General features: G+C 45.1%; 1 protein-coding gene across 2 annotated transcripts in view; it reads right to left on the bottom strand.

Moving 5' to 3' along the window:
• The window catches only part of Ankrd6 (ankyrin repeat domain 6), a 148,162-nt gene extending 128,632 nt beyond the window's left edge, over nucleotides 1–19,530 (bottom strand). For both annotated transcript variants that reach the window (XM_021160920.3, XM_029476792.2), the window contains exon 1: nucleotides 19,462–19,530. The gene's annotated coding sequence lies outside the window, so the exon portion shown is untranslated. The remainder of the gene's footprint in view (nucleotides 1–19,461) is intronic.
• Nucleotides 19,531–20,478: the final 948 nt, after the last annotated feature.

The raw sequence follows: 20,478 nt of genomic DNA, 5'->3' as shown, positions 1-20,478 counted from the left end.
TCCTAGACAATAATCATTTTTCTTAAAGTGAAATAAATAAATGTTTAACTACGGGGAAAGGGGGTGGAATGTGGGTAGGGACATGCTAAGAAAGGGCAATCAGGAAGAAACAACGTTCAAAGAAAAATTTTTAGAAAATTATATACTACGTCTTAAGAAACCATCAAGCTCCTCAAAATACGATTTTAAAAATGTAGATGGCCAGGGAAACACTATAGGTTACCTAGAAAAGCTGTAGTCATTCAGAAAAATAAAATAAAATTTGAAGCAAAATTCCAAGTTCAAAAGACAACATCTTACCCATATACAAGCACATCTTAAGTGTTTATAAAGGATATCAGTGGGGACTTGATTTCTGCCACACAGATTGACAAGCTTTTAGATGTTTCCCTGAAGCAGCTTCTCGCTTTTAGATGAAAGATTATAGGTAATACAAACTATTTAACTAAACTAAGTAAAAAATCATCCAGATCTGAAGTCCCCAAAGCAATGAAGGCACCTGCCATTGGTGTGGAACTAGATGGTAAGACCCTACTGCCGAAGAAGGCGCTTGTTCTTGTCACAGCACATAGAGAAATCAAGCTGGAACAGGGTTGGAGGCTCAGCCAGAGAGCTAGCCTTCATAGGGCTTGAGTTACTAATGCAAGGCTGTTGGGAGAAACAGAACATTAACAGTCTCACCAAGCTATGGCCCCTGCATGCTTACGACCAAACCGTCAAGCAAGACGTGCCCACTGGTGCAGTCATGGTAAGTCTGGTACGGGGTAACAACCACTTTCTGACTAAATGTGACGCCTGCTCTAAAGGATACAGCTCACATGGGTCTGTACACGGTCAAAGCCCCTGGCTGGGGAGGTCATGGCCTTAGCAGAGAAGCTATGTTCTTCTAGATAGACATGATGTGTCTGATGTGTCTGTCTGTCCATCTAGCTCTAGAAAAGCTTCTTTTGTAGTGGGTGGGTAGTGGTTACTGCAGAGGCTCACACAGTTGTGAGCATCTCAGGATGCTGAGAACAAGGGACTATTGAACGCTTTGGTAAACTGAGATATATATCTACATCACCCAACCACCCACCCACCCACCCACCCACCCACCCCAGAAAATACAACAAAAGAGGAGGTGGAAAGGCTGGGTGGAGCTCAGTAGCAGAGTGTTTGCTGGTATGCACATGGCTCCGGGCTTGTCCCAGGGCAGGCAGGGAAAACCCACATGATGACCACGGGCACCTATGATTTATGGAGGCATCTCTGCTCATCAGTAGTGTCTATTGGGGGAGGCTGAGGAAGGAAGGAAGGCGGAATGTGAGGCCCACTGCTGCGAGGACTCCATCAGCACTGAGTGGACTTGGGTGGGCTCACAGCTGTTACACTTTAAGATGTGCCTGAAAGCAAGAGAAAAGCTTCAAACCGCACTTCAGGTCACACACCTTCAGCACACGCATCACAGCTGCTCAGACGCATGCTGTCTAGGAGATGATGCTGGGATGCAGTCTGCAGGCTGAGCAGCCTAGGCCTGCCCTATAGAGACACCAGTGAAAGAGAAATCTGCAACGACTCCTCCCCCTCCCCCTCTCCTCTCTCTAAAGATTTATTTTATTTATATGAGTACACTGTTGCTGTCTTCAGACACGCCAGAAGAGGGCATCCAATCCCATTACAGATGGTTGTGAGCCACCATGAGGTTGCTGAGAATTGAACACAGGACCTCTGGAAGAGCAGTCAGTGCTCTTAACCACTGAGCCATCTCTCCAGGCCCTCCAATCTTTCTAAAACCCCACTTTCAAGTCACTGACTGCATTATGAGAATAAGCATTATGAACCAAACTCTGATGTCACTAGTCTATGGCCTTCCCATCTTGACTTCTAATATATCTACAACACAAGTCACTTCTAAACAGAGCATATAAACAGTTGTTAGAGTCTAAATACAGAGATGATGTCTAGTACATAGTTGAGAGGCCGGTTAAGATAACAGGCAATCTACCAAATGAAATTCATAATTCATAGTGAAGGGGATTGTATTCTGCAAATAAGAACAATGCCAAAGTTGAATTATCTCACTAATACTACATTCAGGACGAAGTTTTTGTTGTATTTATGAATAATACACCTTGTAACTTGATAAATACTAACTGAACTGTAGTTTTTCTATTGGGGACTACATGGGTGAAGTTTAATTGACCAACCTTAATTCAACAAGTGGGAAACTCTGTTCACTGAAAAGAATCATTTAAAAGTCAATTAAGACTCTTCTATGAAGCCAGGCATGGTGGTGCACGCCTTTAATCCCAGCACTTGGGAGGCAGAGGCAGGCAGATTTCTGAGCTTGAGGCTAGCCTGGTCTACAGAGTAAGCTCCAGGACAGCCAGGACTATACAGAGAAACCCTGTCTCGAAAAAACAACAACAAAAAACAAAACAAAAAAAAAAAAGAAAGAAAGAAATCTCTTATAAATTCATAATTTACAAGCATGTAAAAACATTTTTAAAATGTCCTCAGATAATCCATACACAGAAGCAAAAGAAGCATAAGGATTAAAAACATATAAAGCTGGGTATGGTGGCAATACATGTAATATCAGCACTTGGTAGGTGGAGACCCGGGAAACTTTACGGGCAGCTGAGACTATATGGCAAGTTCAAAGCCAGCCTGATCCTCAAACTGACACCATCTTCCAAACTCTTCAAACCTCTTTCCTCCCTTCCTTTCCTGCCGTCTTCCTCCTCTTCCTTTTCCTCTCCTCCTCTTTCTTTTTTTTTTTTTTTTTTTTTTTATTTATTTATTATATGTAAGTACACTGTAGCTGTCTTCAGACACTCCAGAAGAGGGCGCCAGATCTCATTACGGATGGTTGTGAGCCACCATGTGGTTGCTGGGATTTGAACTCTGGACCTTCGGAAGAGCAGTCGGGTGCTCTTACCCACTGAGCCATCTCACCAGCCCCCTCCTCTTTCTTTTATTCACCTTTAGTTTTTTGTTTTAGAGTCTCACTATGTAGCTCTCTCTCTGGCTGTTCTGGGACTCTTGATTAGGCTAGCCTGGAACTCAGAGATCCATCTATCTCTGCCTCCTGAGTGCTGGGATTAAGAGTGCAAAGACTGCCAGGCGTGGTGGCACACGCCTTTAATCCCAGCATTTGGGAGGCAGAGGCAGGTGGATTTCTGAATTCGAGGCCAGCCTGGTCTACAGAGTGAGTTCTATCTAGGACAGCCAGGAATATACAGAGAAACCCTGTCTGAAAAAAACAAAACAAACAAACAAAACAACAACAAAAAGAATGCAGAGACTGTCATGTATGGTAACCTTTGATCCCAGCACTCAGGAAGCAGAGGCAGGAGGATCTCGGAGTCCATGTTATCTTGGTTTGCCTGGTCTACAAAGTGAATTCTATTAGGGCAGCCAGGGCTACATAGAAAGAACCTGTCTCAAAACAAACAAATAAATCCTCCTTCCATCACTGCACAAGCAGAGAGAGAGAGAGGGAGAGAGAGAGAGGGAGAGAGAGAGAGGGAGGAAGGAAACACATGCCTATTCACTGGGCAGCAATTCACATTCTTTTTTTATTATTTTAGTCCCTGTGCATTGCTGTTTTGCCTGTGTGTGTGTCTGTATGAGGATGTCAGATCGCCTAGAGCAGAAGTTATATGCAGCTATGATCCCCTATGTGGCATCCTGAGAATTGAACCCAGGTCCTCTGGAAGAGCAGCCAGTGCTCTCAGCCACTGAGCCATCTCTCCAGCCCCTGCAGCACACATTCTTAAAGATCTGTGTGGGCCAGAGATTTCAAGGATAGCTGGGAAGATGAAAGTCCCTTTTTGTCTTAGCAGGCCCTCTTTTTGTTTTAGAATTCACTCAGACTCTCTGAAAATTTTCTACTTCTTCCTCCTTGACACACCCACAAACCCTGTTGAAATCTCCCTCTGCTTGGCAGCATTTCCTGGCTACCTTCTCAGTCCCTACAGTTCCTCCATTACTTCTCTGTCCCTAAAGTCAAGGTGGGTCCTGCCAGCAAGCCCTCTGAAATCTATACAGACAGAATAAAACTTGAACTCAAAATTGAGACTAAACCCCCTCCCCCTTCCCCAAAAGAAAAGTTACAAAGTAGTTCAGATGGAAGCAAGGAAAGTTCTAGAAAGGTGTTATTAACTCACAAAAGACTCTTGGCAAACCATGGCAGGTTACAAATGAATACACAAGATCACACGATCTTTTCCTGTGTATCATGTGACATTTCTGCTCTGGCTTCCAAACAAAAGATGTAAGTGCTTGTAGATAACACTCCAGCAAGGCTCAGATTTCTGTAAGGAGGCATGTATGATCAAGTTGCAAGAGACGAAAGAGGTGTTTTAGCTTACAGAAGAAACACTACTGATATGCAGAGCAAGTTCCAGCCGCCTGTTAGTCTAACACGGGACACCTAATCAGGTCAAAAGGAAGTAGAGTCCCTGCCAGTGGATGCAGGAGCTCACACTACTAGATACAATGTCGCCACCAGTGATGAGACTCACTCTCTTACTGAGGAACAAGGGCAGCTTGGAGCTACAGAGACTAATAATAATCCTCCCGAGCACAGTGCATGAGACTTCGTAGTCTATTATCTCAGACCGTAATAAAGGCACAGGTCTGTTACTGAAGGGTTGTGGTTTGACACTTAATTGATAAATTGGGCAGGCTGACTTTTGTTTCTAGTACCCCAAAACAAAGATATTTGCTTCCAAAGGTGAACAAAAAGGGGCAGAAATGCAGTTCAGTGGTGAAGTCCTTTCTTGGCATAAATAATGTCCTGGGTTCATCCCCAGTACACACACCTACCTCCTCTCCCACCCCCAGACACACCTATAACCACACACCACACACACACACACACACACACACACACAGAGAGAGAGAGAGAGAGAGAGAGAGAGAGAGAGAGAGAGAGAGAGAGAACCTAATGAAAGACTGTCTTCAAGGAAATCCAGGGGCAAACATGAGGTTAAGGTTGCTTTTTGTTTTCTTGCCCTATCTAAATTCATATTATCTGAAATAAATAATGGTCTCTATTGATTTTTGAAAAAGTCATAAGGCTTTTAATTTGACTAAATATCGTGTTAAGGTATAAATATTTAAAATATTCATTCCTTTTACCTAATAATTTAATTTCTGGTAATCTGTTTTAAGGAATTAGCTAATAGGATATAAAGTTTTTATGGACATAGTTTCAATGTTGTTTTTAAAACAGCATCCCAAGCCAGGCAGTGGTGGCGGCCACCTTTAATCACACCACTTGAGAGGCAGAGGCAGGGGGATCTCTGAGCTGGACCAACCTGGCCTACAGAGTAGGACTCCACAGAGAAACGGTTTCTTGAAAAACCTAAACAAACAAACATTGAAGAATCTGTCTTCAAGAAGAAGACCTTAGCAAAGGACACTGCGTTGTTGAGGGACTGATGGCTAGCTAAATATAAATAAACTTGAGGCATGAATTGAAGGCTCAGTGGGGAAGGACCTGCTGAACATTCAGCAAAGGTCTGAGATGACGACCACTGCCAAGCAAATGATTTTTTTTTAAAGATTTATTTATTATTATGTATATGAGTACACTGTAGCCATCTTCAGACACACCAGAAGAGGGCATCAGATCTCATTACAGATGGTTGTGAGCCACCATGTGGTTGCTGGGATTTGAACTCAGGACCTTCAGAAGAGCAGTCAGCGCTCTTAACTGCTTGCTGAGCCATCTCTCCACCCCCACCCCCCAAACAAATGTTTTAATCCTAAATTATGAGCACCAGCTTTGCAACAGATGCAAGGTGATTTAGCATAAAGCTTACTTTATGCTAAATCTCTTCTCAACACTCTAAACCAGCACTACTCAGGCACAGCCTAGGAAACTTAGGAAAGCGAAGGGAGAAGAGGGAAGGGGAGAGGAAGGAAGGAAGAAAATGGGAGTAGGAAATGGGGAGTGTTTCAAGGTAAATGTCCCCTCAAAATGCATGTACACGCCGGGCGTGGTGGCGCACGCCTTTAATTCCAGCACTCAGGAGGCAGAGGCAGGCGGATTTCTGAGTTCAAGGCCAGCCTGGTCTACAAAGTGAGCTCCAGGACAGCCAGGGCTATACAGAGAAACCCTGTCTCGAAAAACCAAAAAAAAAAAAAAAAAATACATGTACACAGTCTTTGTCAGAGTGTGACTGTCCATTGGAAACAGCTTATAAAGCACTAAGGAAGTTCAAATGAGGCCTTGAGGGAGGGCCCTCCTCCACTCTGACTGGTGATACTGCGGGACACAGACAAGCAATGCAGGGAAGACCATGTCAGTGTAGATGAGAGGAGAGCCATCTTCCAGGCAAGAGGAGGCCTTAGAGGAAAGTTCCCGCTAGTTCAGCCTCCTGCTCTCTGACCAGAAAATGGACAGTGTCATATTTAGGCTTATAATCTGTGATAAATACCATGACCAACAGCAATTTGGGGAGAAAATGGCTTATTTCAGCTTACTACTTATCATGAAGGCAAGGCACGGCTGTAACCTGGGGGCAGGACCTGCTGCAGAGGCCATAGAGGAGTGCTGCTTACTGGCTTGCTCAGCATGGCTTGCTCAGCCTGCTTTCTTACAGAACCCAGGGTCACCAGACCAGGGATGGCACCACCCATAGTGGGCTGGATCTTCCCACAATGGGCAGTAATCAAGAAAATACCACATAGACTTGCCTATGGACCAACATAATGGAAGCATTTTCTCAAATGATGCTCCCTGTTCCCAGATTATCCTGGCTTCTGTTAAGTTAAATAAATAAATAAATATCATCTGGACAAACAGTAAACTCATGGATTAAAAATAATAAAATACGCCGGGTGTGGTGGCACACGCCTTTAATCCCAGCACCTGGGAGGCAGAGGCAGGTGGATTTCTGAGTTCGAGGCCACCCTGGTCTACAGAATGAGTTCCAGGACAGCCAGGGCCACACAGAGAAACCCTGTCTCAAAAACAAACAAACAAACAAACAAAAAACAAAAACAAAAAACCATATATAGGAAAATGATAACTAGAGGTTAGAATCATGTAAGCACAGCTGATATGTGTCAGTGATAGAGGAACTGTTTAGCATATGTGAGGCCCTGACTAAAATCCCCAGCAATGGTACAATGGCTCAGAGCTCACTCCTTGTCTTAATCTTGAGAAATCTCTTCAGGCCACAGGTCGCTCTTTAATCAATACGCTCGCACTGTGATCAGTGGCCAATTACAAGCCTCCTTTCAAAGCTCACTCTTAATCTGTTCTCCAGTTCAACACACACTGGTGTTCCTGAACGAGTAACAACGATGAAAAAAAGGGCAACCTTAATGTGAAAACCGAACAGGATGTATATAGTTACACAGGGAAAAGCTGGGGGCTGGGGGGATGGCTCAGTGGCTAGAAGCACATGTCGCCAACTCCAAGTCTAATCTCCCAGGGCCAACATGGTAGCAGAGAACTGTTCTCTGACATCTACCTGCTTGCTATGGCACACCATATCCCAATCCACACATAATGTAAATAAATGTAAAAATATACAGGTTTTCTGAAGAAGAAGAAGAAGAAGAAGAAGGAGGAGGAGGAGGAGGAGGAGGAGGAAGAGGAGGAGGAAGAGGAGGAGGAGGAGGAGGAGAAGGAGGAGAAGGAGGAGGAGAAGGGGGGGAGGATCTAGGAATGTTGCTACGTAAATGCTGGAAGATCCTAGATGTTCACCCAGATAAACAAAGAGAATTTATCAGCATAAGTGAGGAAAGCAATTGATGAATTTTATTTAACTGTGCATACGTATGCATCACTCCAGCTCTGATATATTTTAACTGAAGAAATTACAAGGGCTAGGGAGATGGCTCAGTGATGAGAGTGCTTGCTACGCACCTTTGAGGACCGATTCAGATCCCCAAAACTTGCAGGGACTGGGGAAGACCAAGCCTCATCGCTAAGCTTGGAATTTGACTGAGAGACTTTGTTTCAATGAATACATTGGAAGATGAACCAGGACAATTCCCGACATCAACATCAGGCCTCCACATGCACATGCATACATACGATGGAAAGAAAAAGAGATTAGAGCCAAGCTGGGCTCTGTTGTGTGACTCGTGATCCCAGCACTCAAGAAGTAGCAAAACAATTGTCACAAGTTTGAGGCCAACTTGATTTCTTTTTTTAAGGATTTATTTATTTATTATATGTCAGTACACTGTAGCTGTCTTCAGACACACCAGAGGAGGGCATCAGATCTCATGACAGATGGTTGTAAGCCACCATGTGGTTGCTGGGATTTGAACTCAGGACCTCTGGAAGAGCAGTCAGTGCTCTTAACCACTGAGTCATCTCGCCAGCCCCCAGCTTGATGTCTACTGTGATACTCTGCCCCAAAACAAAAAAGAGACAAGGAGGCAGGGAAGGGAGGAGAGGGGAAAGGGAGGGGAAGGGAGAAGCACAAGAGATAATGGAAGGGGCATAAAGGAGGGAGGGAGGTAAAGAGAGAGGGAAGGGGGAGGTAAAGAGGGAGGGAGGGGGAGGGAGGCATCACGGAGAAAGGACAACACAAGCTTACCATGGAGGAATTGTGGTGCTACTTCACAAGCCTGAACACACAAAGGATGAACATATCTGAAGCCTGCCTGATGCAAACCTCATATGGACCATGAAGATTCATCAGGGTCTATCAAGGATGCCAGGGTCACAAGTTCCCTGCTGAGAAAAAAGCCAAATTCTGTTCCAACCACTCTTTTCTTAAAAAGTAAAACAAGCCGACCTTAATGTTGCTGACGTTTCAAATGGCAGTGTACTGAGTCTTTCTGCTTCTTCATTTTCACACAGTAAATGGTTTTTTTTTTTTTTTTAAGCTTTGTCAGAACAATGTACCACCGGCCTGAGCGCAAGAGCAGCTCTGCCCCGCCCCCATGGGTGTTTATGCAGCTCCCCGGGGTCTGGGCCAGGGCAGCCCGCAGCTCCCAGGGGAGGCAGTGGGTGAGCCCTCTGCAGACCAGAGTGGTAGCTTGTGGAGTAAGAACAATGTTGCTGTGACTCAGAGCCAGAGGAACAGTCAATGCCACTCAGTCTAAGCCATCAGGGCCAGTGATCAGAGGGGCAGTAGCTGGCAGAGGGCACAAAGGCTGCCCTCAAACGTGAAATCAGACCCAAGCCTTGACGGTGGCCAGCTCTGCTCTCCTCTCTTTAAAGTCAGCCAGGTTTTCATGAAACAGATTCCTGAAAAGGGCATCATTATTGTCTGTTCTCAAGAAAGGCAACTCAGTCAGGTTTGAATGTGGAGGGCTGGGTTCTCAGACACATTACCAATGCTAACTACAAGGAAACCACTTTTCCTTGTGCTAATTACAAGGAGCAGGGAGGAAACAGGCCAGGCCGAGAACAAATGCCTCAAAAACAAAAAAGCGAAAGAAAGAAAGAAAGAAAGAAAGAAAGAAAGAAAGAAAGAAAGAAAGAAAGAAAGAAAGAAAGAAAGAAAGAAAGAAAGAAAAAGAAAAGTCTACTTGCTTTTCAGAGGACGGACTGGGCTTTGCAGAGAGCAGTCTGCCTCCCTGCCCAAATGCAGCAACCCACTCTGCCCTAATTAATAGCATCTGGCAGCTTTGTACAGTGATGATCTCAGAGCAGCTTATATTCAATCCTTGGGCTCTCCTGGATCAGAACTACAGCACAACATTCTCCTCTCGCAACCTCTGGTGTTGCTTTTTAAATACAAAGCCCATCAGGTATAATGTGGCTTTTGTTTGGGGAGCACTGAACGCATCCTCCATCAACACTAATCAGAAATGCGCCTTATGAAACTGGGATGCTGACTTCCATCCAATCCAGCGGGCTGGGAGATCCAGAACACAGGCTAAATGTTGCTTAGGATTTATTCTTTTATTCTTGGAGTACTTTAAAGATAATTCCAAAGGTTGGGTAGGGAGGACATGGTAGCACAGAGGTCTGCAGCAAAATTGGGCATGATTTTATATTTCTTTTTTTTGTTAATTTTTTAAAAAGATTCACTTATTATTATATCTAAGTACACTGTAGCTGTCTTCAGACACACAAGAGGGCATCAGATTTATTTATGGATGGTTGTGAGCTACCATGTGGTTGCTGGGATTTGAACTCAGGACCTTAGGAAGAGCAGTCAGTGCTCTTAACCGCTGAGCCATCTCTCCAGCCCCTACATTTTATTTTCAAACACACAAAATCATGGTCACTTTTAAGACAGCCAGTAAATTGTTCGTACAATCTTCTTCACCGAAGGAAGAATAAACTTTGTCCATTTAGGATTTAAAAAGACTGAGCCACACGGAATATCTAGACAACTGGTTCTGTTGTGTCAGAATACATGAATACTCTTTTTAGAGATCGTATACTTTGTTCCAAAAGGCTTCTGCAGAGCTTAGTCACAAAGAGCAAAGAAATTCTGCCATTTAAGAGAGCAACTCAAGCTGTGAAGGAGAGAAGAGGAATAACCATTTGAATAACAATAGACAATAGCTGTTAGAGAACCTTCCAGAACGAAATTGCAAAGCATTTGAATTCTAGTAATTTTTACCATATATCAAATATTGTGGGGCAGGAGCAGCTCACTACTTAAAAAAAAAAAAGTCTTTGATAATATGTTGGCTCCTTTAGGTCCCTATGAACAATCATTGTGAAATCGATTCCTCTCTCTGTCTCCCAACAGGAAGTTAACTAGCTCTCAATTAGATGACAGTGTTTACTTATGTTTCAGTGTGTAAAACATCAGATTTTATCTCAGCAAGGTGAGGTGAGTAAGATGCAAAGTGCTACCACTTAGCAGCGCCTCCTCTGTGGTTGTGTGTGTGTGTGTGTGTGTGTGTGTGTGTGTATGTAGGGTCATTCTCCAGAGATGCTCAGTAGACACTCCTCCACTGAGCCACATCCTAGCCTGGCCCCAGCTCTGAAAAAGAGCTTTTGTACAGCAGCAATCATGTAATGCACTGAGGGGTGTAGTCCTTTGACTTTTTTTTTTTTTTTGAGTTTTTAATCTCTCTTTTTGCGTATTTGTTGTTGTTGTTTAGGTATATGTTTTAAGGTTTCTATTGCTGGGATGAAACATCATGGCCGGGCTGGTGAGATGGCTCAGTGGGTAAGAGCACCCAACTGCTCTTCCAAAGGTCCAGAGTTCAAATCCCAGCAACCACATGGTGGCTCACGACCATCCGTAATGAAATCTGACGCCCTCTTCTGGAGTGTCTGAAGACAGCTACAGTGTACTTACACATAATAAATAAATAAATCTTTAAAAAAAAAAAAAAAAGAAAGAAACATCATGACCAAAGCAACTTAGGGAAGACGGGGTTTATTCCACCTTACAGCTTGTGATCCATCATTCAGGAAGTGATGCAGAGGACATAGGGGAGCACAGCTTACCAGCTTGCTCCTCATGGCTTGCCCAGTCCATTTTCGTATACAACCGTGGACCACCAGACAGACTAGGGGTGACGGTGCCCACAATGACCTGAGTCAATGTGGAACCATCAGATGGAAAGTGCCCTATAAACAGACATTCCTACAGCCCAATTCTAGGGAAACATTTTTTTTTTTCAATTAAGATTTCTTCCCAGCGCTGGAGAGATGGCTCAGAGGTCAAGAGCAGAGTCTGCTCTTCCAGAGGTCCTAAGTTCAATTCCCAGCAACAACACGGTGGCTCACAACTATCTGTAATGGAATCTGATGCCCTATTCTGGTGTGTCTGAAGAATATAATAAATAAATAAATGATTAAAAAATAAAAAGCATCAGAAGTATCAGTGGTGGCGCACACCTTTAATCCCAGCACTCGGGAGGCAGAGACAGGCAGAGATCTCTGAGTTCGAGGCCAGCCTGGTCTACAGAGTGAGTTCCAGGACAGCCAGGACTACACAGAGAAACCCTGTCTCGAAACCAACTAAAACCAAAGCATCACAAATGGTTAAACAGGCATTCTTTGCTTGTGAAGCACCCACTTAAGCTCTTCCTTACACCCCAACTCTCCGACTTTCACCTAGATTCTGACTTTTAAATGTAATTTCTCGAGACAGGGTTTCTCTCTAAGGCTTGTGTGGCTGAGGACCATCATGACTGCAGATCCTCAGACCCCCTCTTCCAGTGCGGAGTGTGAACCTTCTGGCCTGATTTTCAAAAGATCGGGATATCCTAGGTCAGAGTACTAATTGTTCCAGAGCTTGCTCACTTTCAGCATCAATCTGAGCTCCAACATTCTCTGAAGCCTCGGGACCAACGTTCCCATTGATGGAGGGAAGTGGCAGGTGTCTGTATAGGTGAGCTCAGGCAGTGAGAGATTTAACTTGCAGGGTAAACTGCTGTTGTGCTCAGAATGCGCAAATGATGTCACTGGGTGCTGCCCAAAGGCTCCAAGCTATGCCATCATGTAAGATGGCAGTGGTGCTGGATGCAAGAAGCCAGTCCAGAACTGCTATAAAAACTATGTTTAGGGCAATCAACAAATTAAATAATAATAATAATAATAAAACAAGCAGGGAGCTAGATTTTTTTGTTTTTTGTTTTTAGATTTATTTATTTATTATATGTAAGTACACTGTAGCTGTCTTCAGACACTCCAGAAGAGGACATCAGATTTCATTACGGATGGTTGTGAGCCACCATGTGGTTGCTGGGATTTGAACTCAGGACGTTCGGAAGAGCAGTCCGCGCTCTTAACCACTGAGCCATCTCACCAGCTCCCTTGTTTTGTTTGAGGTTTTCGAGACAGGGTTTCTCTGTGTAGCTCTGGCTATCCTGGAACTCACTTTGTAGACCAGGCTGGCCTCGAACTCAGAAATCCGCCTGCCTCTGCCTCTGCCTCCTGAGTGCTAAACCTCTGATCCAGTGCACCTCTCCCATCCCCACCCAGGGCCTTACCAGCTCCCAACAGCACCCAGCCCCAGACCTTGCATACCATTACTCCATTAAGTCAAGCAAGAAAAGCTCCCCATGGCCCGGACTTGTGGAAAACCAGAACATAATTTACCGTGTGCCTCCTGCCCTCTTTACTGGGAAAAGCATCTCACTTTAGCTTCTTATAAGTCTCAAGACGACACCAGACACCAGAGAAATCTATGTTGAAAAATTGGTGCTAAGCCTTTAGCCCTCCAACAAATTAAGAGCCCTAAAAATTAAGGTCCTTTTCCTTTGTGTGTCGCCCCCCTCTCTGAAAACAAACTTAAGTCAACGTTCCTCTACCACCCCGAGTTTCCTCCCGCACATCTATAAAATTCGGGTGGGTCAGATGTGGTGGTGCACACCTGTAATCCCGGGGCTCAGGAGGCAGAGGCAAGAGGATCTATCTCTGTCTGAGGTCAACCTGGTCTACAAAGAAAGTTCCAGGGAACCAAAGCCCACAGAGAAAGCCTGTCTCAGAAGAAAAAGCATACAGTTAAATTTCAGCTTTCTTCTCATGTCTTTCTGTCCCAAAGTTCCTTGCTGAGAGCTCGGAGAAGCAGAAGTAAAATTACTTTTTCTGCCCCTACACACACATATAGGCAGGATGAATCTTCTCCCTAGGTATCTATACATGGAAGTGGTGGCGTTGGTAAAGTGCCTGTCTAAGCAGCCAGCTACTCAGGATGTTGAGGGTTAAGCCCACTGGTTAGGGAACATTCCACCTTGCAAAAGATTTCAATTTTTAAATTATTTTTTGGTAGAACAGCAGGACCTCAACTACTAATGGATAAATTAAGCAAGGCTGTGCTTGGTGAGCATCATTAAGCCTTCTTTTTGGCTGCCTGGGTACCAGGATCTTTCACTGTCCCCCACCTAACTGTCAGACACTAGACAGAGCTAAATGGGCTTTCCTGGAGCAAATTTACTTCATGCAATTAAGAGGGACCAAACTATATAACTTTAGTTTCCTATAAAAAGCAAATGACACATATTTTGTGACTACGTGACAGATCCCATGCTAAAGCCTTTTGTTTTGAGGTGGAACAAGTCTCACACTACCAGCGTGCCAGCAGTCTTTAGTAGTTTAAATGGTGATGATAACATTTAAGAAGCCACTGAGACATGCAGACTCTTGTCCTGGGCTAATCTCCCTCCTCAATCATTTCTTAAATGTACGATTCTCTATGGTCAGATGACTGAATAAAGCCAATATTTTTCAGTCGCTAGTAAGTTCTTGAACATAGATGGTATAATCCCATTTTATTTGCTCTTAGAGCAATTATGATAAGATTATGCCCTATATGAAGATGTTATCCACACCTATACTGTAAAAACTGAGTGTGTGTGTGTGTCTTTTGAAAACAGGAAATATCCATGAAGGCAGTTACACTTATGTGGCCAGTAAAAAGACTGGCTTATTTAGTCTTTTAAGGTTTTTGAATACTTTTGAAATAGGGTTTTATACCATGGCCAATCCTCTCAATCCTCCTGCTTCAGCCTTCAAAGTGAAATTCAAACTGTATCCATCAGCATAGCCCAGGCTGGTACTCCTTGAATTCAAGGAGAGTGATGTAGCTGGCTCTGGCCAAGTATGGTAAGCCTCCACACTCTCTTCTGCCTTGAACTTTCAGGCCAGGAATCCAAGACAGTGACATTACAAAGAAGGAGGCATCTTGACCCCTGACTGACCCGAAGGAGAACTGCCCAGGAGAGCTACCCAGCCTGAAATAACCAACTCGCTTTTGTGTAAACCACCAACTTTACTGGATAAATACTCCCCTGGATTAAACCACTGAGTTCTAGAGCTGTTTGATACAATGCACAGCATGAATGTCTGGGTGTAAAGTATTTAAGTACAATTTATTAAAAAGGCTTCTAATGTGAAAGTGAATAAAGAAGCCTATATGTGAGAAAAGCCTGCAAGTTACAATTCTACCGTTTTAGATAAGTGAAAGAAAGAAAGAAAGAAAGAAAAGAAGAGAAGAGAAGAGAAGAGAAGAGAAGAGAAGAGAAGAGAAGAGAAGAGAAGAGAAGAGAAGAGAAGAGAAGAGAAGAGGATGGCATCTCAGGCTCAGGAACACTGTGATTAGGTAAATTCTAGTTGGTGTTTCACAAGCTTTCTAACAATATGCAAATGATGCTCCCATAACCACGCCTACTGAACAAAGCAGAATACAATGTACAAATACTTTGAAACAAAGAATAAATCCAAGGCAGGCTCAGAATGAAAGTTTACCTCATCAGGACAGAATGACTTCATTTCAGAGGCTAGCCCTCCAGCTCAGTGGTCAAGCACATGCCTAGCACGTGGAGGCACAGAGAGTGGAGACTTTCATCTTTAGACTGGAGCCCCCCCCCCCAAAGTAAATAACATAAATGCTTGCCTTTCAATCGGAGCACAACTAGATTTTACATCTCTTCCCTGCCCGGGCTGGAGGAGGTGGTGGGAGAGGCAGATGATGTCATCCTAGGTTCTCTGGCCACCCTACACTGTCCCTGAACTCAGTGCCCTGGTACACACAGGCATCATGAACAGAAATGGCTAATCTGAAATTTTATTTTAAAATACTATTGGAGGAGAGTGGTATAAGCATATTATAATCTCAAAAATAGAAAAAAACAGAGCTGGAGAGATGGCTCAGCACTGACTGCTCTTCCCAAGGTCCTGAGTTCAATTCCCAGCAACCACATGGTGGGTCACAACCATCTGTAATGAGATCTGACGCCCTCTTCTGGTGCATCTGAAGACAGCTACAGTGTACTTAAGTATAATAATAAATACATCTTAAAAAAAAAAATAGAAAGAAACAACTTCAAACAAACCACTGGATTCAGAGCTCATGCTTTCCCAGCACGCTCTCCCTGCCCGCTGTAAACCAAAACCTATTTTCTGTCCCTGTCAATCTGACTACTCCAGGTGTGATGCCACATAAGTAAAATCATAGAGTCTGCAAGTCCGTAAGCATACTTCCAGGTTGGAGTACTATTCTGGACCCTTGGCTGGGTATTCTGCAGCTGTAATTCACGGGAGTCATCTATCTATTACATTTAACAAGCTGAGTGTACTGAACACATCGTCCCCAAGTACTGATCCCAGCTGAAGCACTGAGTCCCAAATGTTTAATCCCAGCAGTGGCAGTGGGATCTCTATGAGTTTGAGGCAGCCTGGTCTACTGATCAAGTTCTAGGACAGCCAGACTACAAAGAGAAACCGTAGTGGGGTTGGGTGTGGGGGAGGAGAATAGGGAACACAGCACGGGACTCCCAATCTGTACCTACAATAGCTTTGCCTTTACAAAGCTGGATTTCCAGAGCTGGCTGTTATGGAAAAATTGCTGTGGACAGGAAATGAGAGGGGTGGTGTCCTGAGGAGACACAGGACAGGCACAGGCTAGTGACTGCTAGTGACTGGCTACTTAAACATACTAGAAGCCAGGCATGCGGATGCCCGCCCCCCCTCCCCCATTTGTCATTCAGACACAGTAGGGAGGGAGGACTGCCATGAATCTGAGGCCAGCATAGTTACATAGCAACACCCTGCCCGTACATAAATAAATACAGGACTGCAAAGATGGCTCCGGGTTAGAATATTCTCTACTCTTTCAAAGGAAGAGCAGCCACTTGCTCGAAACCTGCTAACTCCAGTCTCCTGATCTCCATGGGCACTGCAAACACACAAACACACACACACACACACACACACACACACACACACACACACGGTGCACAGATTTACACAAAGGCAAAACACCCCCCAAAAAAATCAAATTTTATTTTATTTAAAATAAAAATCTCAGCGGGGCGTGGTGGCGCACGCCTTTAATCCCAGCACTCGGGAGGCAGAGGCAGGCGGATTTCTGAGTTCGAGGCCAGCCTGGTCTACAAAGTGAGGTCCAGGACAGCCAGGGCTACACAGAGAAACCCTGTCTCGAAAAAACCAAAAAAAAAAAAAAAAATAATAATAATAAAATAAAATAAAATAAAAAAATAAAAATCTCAAAAAAAATTTTTTTAAATAAATAGAACTTTTACACGCATCACTTTTTCAAGTGGAAGCTAAATACCTACCTAGTTGTTTTCACTTACCCGCTCCTACCTATTTCAACCTAAGAATACCATGACAAGCTAGCTCCCTTACACAACAAAGACCCCAGGGCCTCTCCAGAAGGCTTTCCTTCAGGTGAGACTTCAGAGCTTGCTGTTCAACAGTCACTGAAGGGACTCTCTGACAGAGGCAGGAGGATCTCTGTGTGTTGGATCTCTGTCTCATGGAAAAGAAAAGAAAAAAAGAACCACTGAAGGAGAGCTGTGTTTATCCTGAAGAAATAACAGTGACAGACAGAACACACTAAGGAACAAAGAGTTGTGGGGTAAAGCCATTTGGAAAGAACACTCAGTTTCAACCTTCAAAGCCCTAGCAATGTTCTCTTGAGAGCTGTATTTAAAAAAAAACAAAAACAGAAAAAAACTTTTCCCTGAGACACAGGGTCACAAATTACTGTTTTCCAAATTCTTAGGGACTCAAGCAAGCTTTTGAAATTAAAGCCTCTACGTGAGCTAAAGACACAGTACTCTACACGGACTGAACACGCCCGAGTCCACCACAGGGAAACCACGGTCTCCCGCTCAGGCTCAAACTGTAAGCTTTCCCTGGCTTCCGCTTTACTCTTGATATCCTGCTTTTAACTCGAGAATGCTCTAAATTGTTGTGGAAATGCGAAGCAAAGGGGGAATTAAGAGGACACCCATTTGATAGGGATGGGGATGGTAACTGAAGGGTTCCTCAGCTGGGTAATGGGGTACTTGTGCCTGCTAGCTATTCTTGTATTCCATCTCTCTGAGCAAGAGGTCACAGAAGGCACCAGAATCTTCTCTGGGTGGAGCAGAGGACTTTGGGAATTAGCTGTGTGCCATGTTGCTAAGCTGAGTTATAGCACAAGCTATTGGCTTTCATATGGAAGATATAGGCTTTGGAAACACGGATGGGCTAAGAAGAATTCAAAGGTTAACATTTGGTGCTACCAAGGTCAAACGAAGAGTTAACAAACAAGGCTGGGTGTTTTGTTTTAAGGGCAGAATTTTGCTGTGTATCCCAGGCTAGCCTCAAACTAATGACCCTGCCTCAGCCTCCAGAGGGCTGGAATTACAGTTATGGACCACCAGGCCTGGCATTTTTATAATTTATTTATTCTAACTGATGTGCGGTGGTGTTTTTGCATGCATGGCTGTGTGTGAGAGTGTTGGGTTCACTAGAACTGGAGTCGCAGATATTTGTGAAGTTGTGGGTTGCCAAGGGGGTGCTGAGAACTGGCCCTGGGTCCCCTGGAAGAGATGCCAATGCTCTTAACTGCTGAGCCATCTCTCCAGCCCCCAGGGCTAGCATTTTTATTGTGATGGTTTTGATTTTAAAAATCAGCTTTGGTTAGACTTCTCAACAATTTATAACTAACTGTTGTCTGGTGTCCAATTTTCCCTCATTTTTTTTTCTCAGACTGCTCCTTCCCTCAAGCTGAGAGGGCAGAAAACCCTCCTAATTGTAATATGAATTCCTAGTTTATTTATGTTGTGTGTGTGTGTATGAACCTCAGCCCATGAAGAGGTCAGAGGACACCAAGACTGGTGAGAGTCAGTTCCACCTTGTCACACCTTCTGCGAATCAAACTCCAATTGTCTGGTGGCAAGAGTCTGCCAGAGGAGCCATCCTCTGGCCATTGTATTCTCAGGATAAATCAAAACAAAACAAAACTTACTCACCATATGCTAAGCACACAATCAGGGTAACAAAGGAAGTTAATTATGCCAACTACTCACACAACAGATGTTTTAAAGATGAGAAACCGCTACTCAGTATCAATCTGAACACTAGAGACAACCTTGATGTGATTGGTCACTGCCCAAGTTCTTTCCAATTCAATCAGTATCAATTTAATACACATGGATACCACCAGCCAAGAGCCTCGCCTCACAGGAACGATGCCCGCCATGGGAAAGCCTGACGTCAACTTCGAGGTTATGTATGACGCTTTCAGTTCACAGCTCTAACTATTAAGGCTTGAAGACGTGGGTTTTCCAGTCGCACACCTAACTGGAGGTTTCACAACTCAGTCTCATGCCATCAAAGTGGTAAACAGACACACACACACCTTACCACCACGTGAATTCTCTCAATGCACTTCGGGGGAAACGTTCTTGGCCAGCTTCACGAAGTACAACTCCTTTTGGATCAGCCATAATGATCCCCCCTTCTCTCCAGCTCCCCAAATCTACAGGAAGCGATACACTTCAATGCCCTAGACAAGTGAGAGAATCCTGAGCCCGAAAGGCGGCGCACAAGGCCCTGAGGCCCCGCGGGACCAGCCGTGCTCCAAACGACCGTGGGAACTGCCCTTGTCCTGGGCTGCGGAAGAGTTTGCAGGGCAAGCATTCCCCACACGTGCGACGTCGAGAGCGCCCGGAGCCAGACGGCCACTAAGGAGCGCGCCCCTGCCAGCGACGCCCCCTCCCAGTGTCCCCATGAGCGCTCCTGGAGGATTACTAGCACTCGCAGGAGCCGGCGACTATGCCCAGTACCTTTCGCTCCCGCGTCGGCGGGCCGCTGCGCTCCCTGCCCGCAGCCGCTCGCCCCACGCTCCACCGCGCGTGGTCTGGATGCCTAAGGGCCCCGCTGGGCCCGCCCCATACTCCCCGCCCCGCCCCGCAGGCCACGCCCCACCCGGCTGTCCGCAGGGCTACAGCGCCCCGCAGCGGCCGCTGGTCATTGCACACGATCCTCCCGAACCGCACACCCTGGAGGTGCGGGGTGGCTCCCACTGGGACCCACGCCTCGAGCAGCGGGAGGACACCCGCGCTGAGAGCTGTTTCCTCAGCGGCATCCGGCACCAGGCGCACCAATTGGATGGACTGAGCGGAGAACTCTCCAGCCCTCCACCTGTGGCCGGCTTTCTGGAGCCGATGGACACCGAGGAAGCTGCTGCAGAGAGAGGATCGGGCATCCTCTCTCCCGCTGCTGCCTGGTGAAGGACCAGCAGGGACATCAGTCCTCACCCGCGGGTTCCAAGCACGCCTTACATACTGTTGTCTTGACTGTTTTTGTCTTTCACTGCCACAGCTACTTTTTCAGTACCTAGAAGAGCTCCCCGGGCAACATAAACTAGGGGGTTACCCTCCAACAAATGTCTGCAACAGCCGGGCGTGGTGGCGCATGCCTTTAATCTCAGCACTCAGGAGGCAGAGGCAGAAGGATTTCTGAGTTCGAGGCCAGCCTGGTCTACAAAGTGAGTTCCAGGACAGCCAGGGGTATACAGAGAAACCCTGTTTCGAAAAACAAACAAAAAAATGTCTGCAACATCTGGCCTATGTGAGCCTGCCTCAAGAAGAAAAGAAAAAGAACAACTTACTGAGAGATTTAGGAGCGCGGTAAGCCTGTAGCCTAATGTAAACCAAAGGTTACTTCAAAGAATGTGTTTATTTCAAATTCATAGCAGTCCCAATGGCTCAGATAATCAATGCTATTTCCAGCCTTATATGAATGCCATTCTATTCAAGAGAAATTTCATGGGGTAGGCTGCTCAGAACTTAGTGGGTAAA

Source organism: Mus caroli, unplaced genomic scaffold (genome assembly GCF_978045245.1).
Source record: "Mus caroli unplaced genomic scaffold, Mus_caroli_1 scaffold_6, whole genome shotgun sequence".
NCBI lineage: Eukaryota > Metazoa > Chordata > Mammalia > Rodentia > Muridae > Mus > Mus caroli.
The sequence above is the reverse complement of the archived record's forward strand: the minus strand, read 5'-3'. Positions and strand labels throughout refer to the sequence as shown.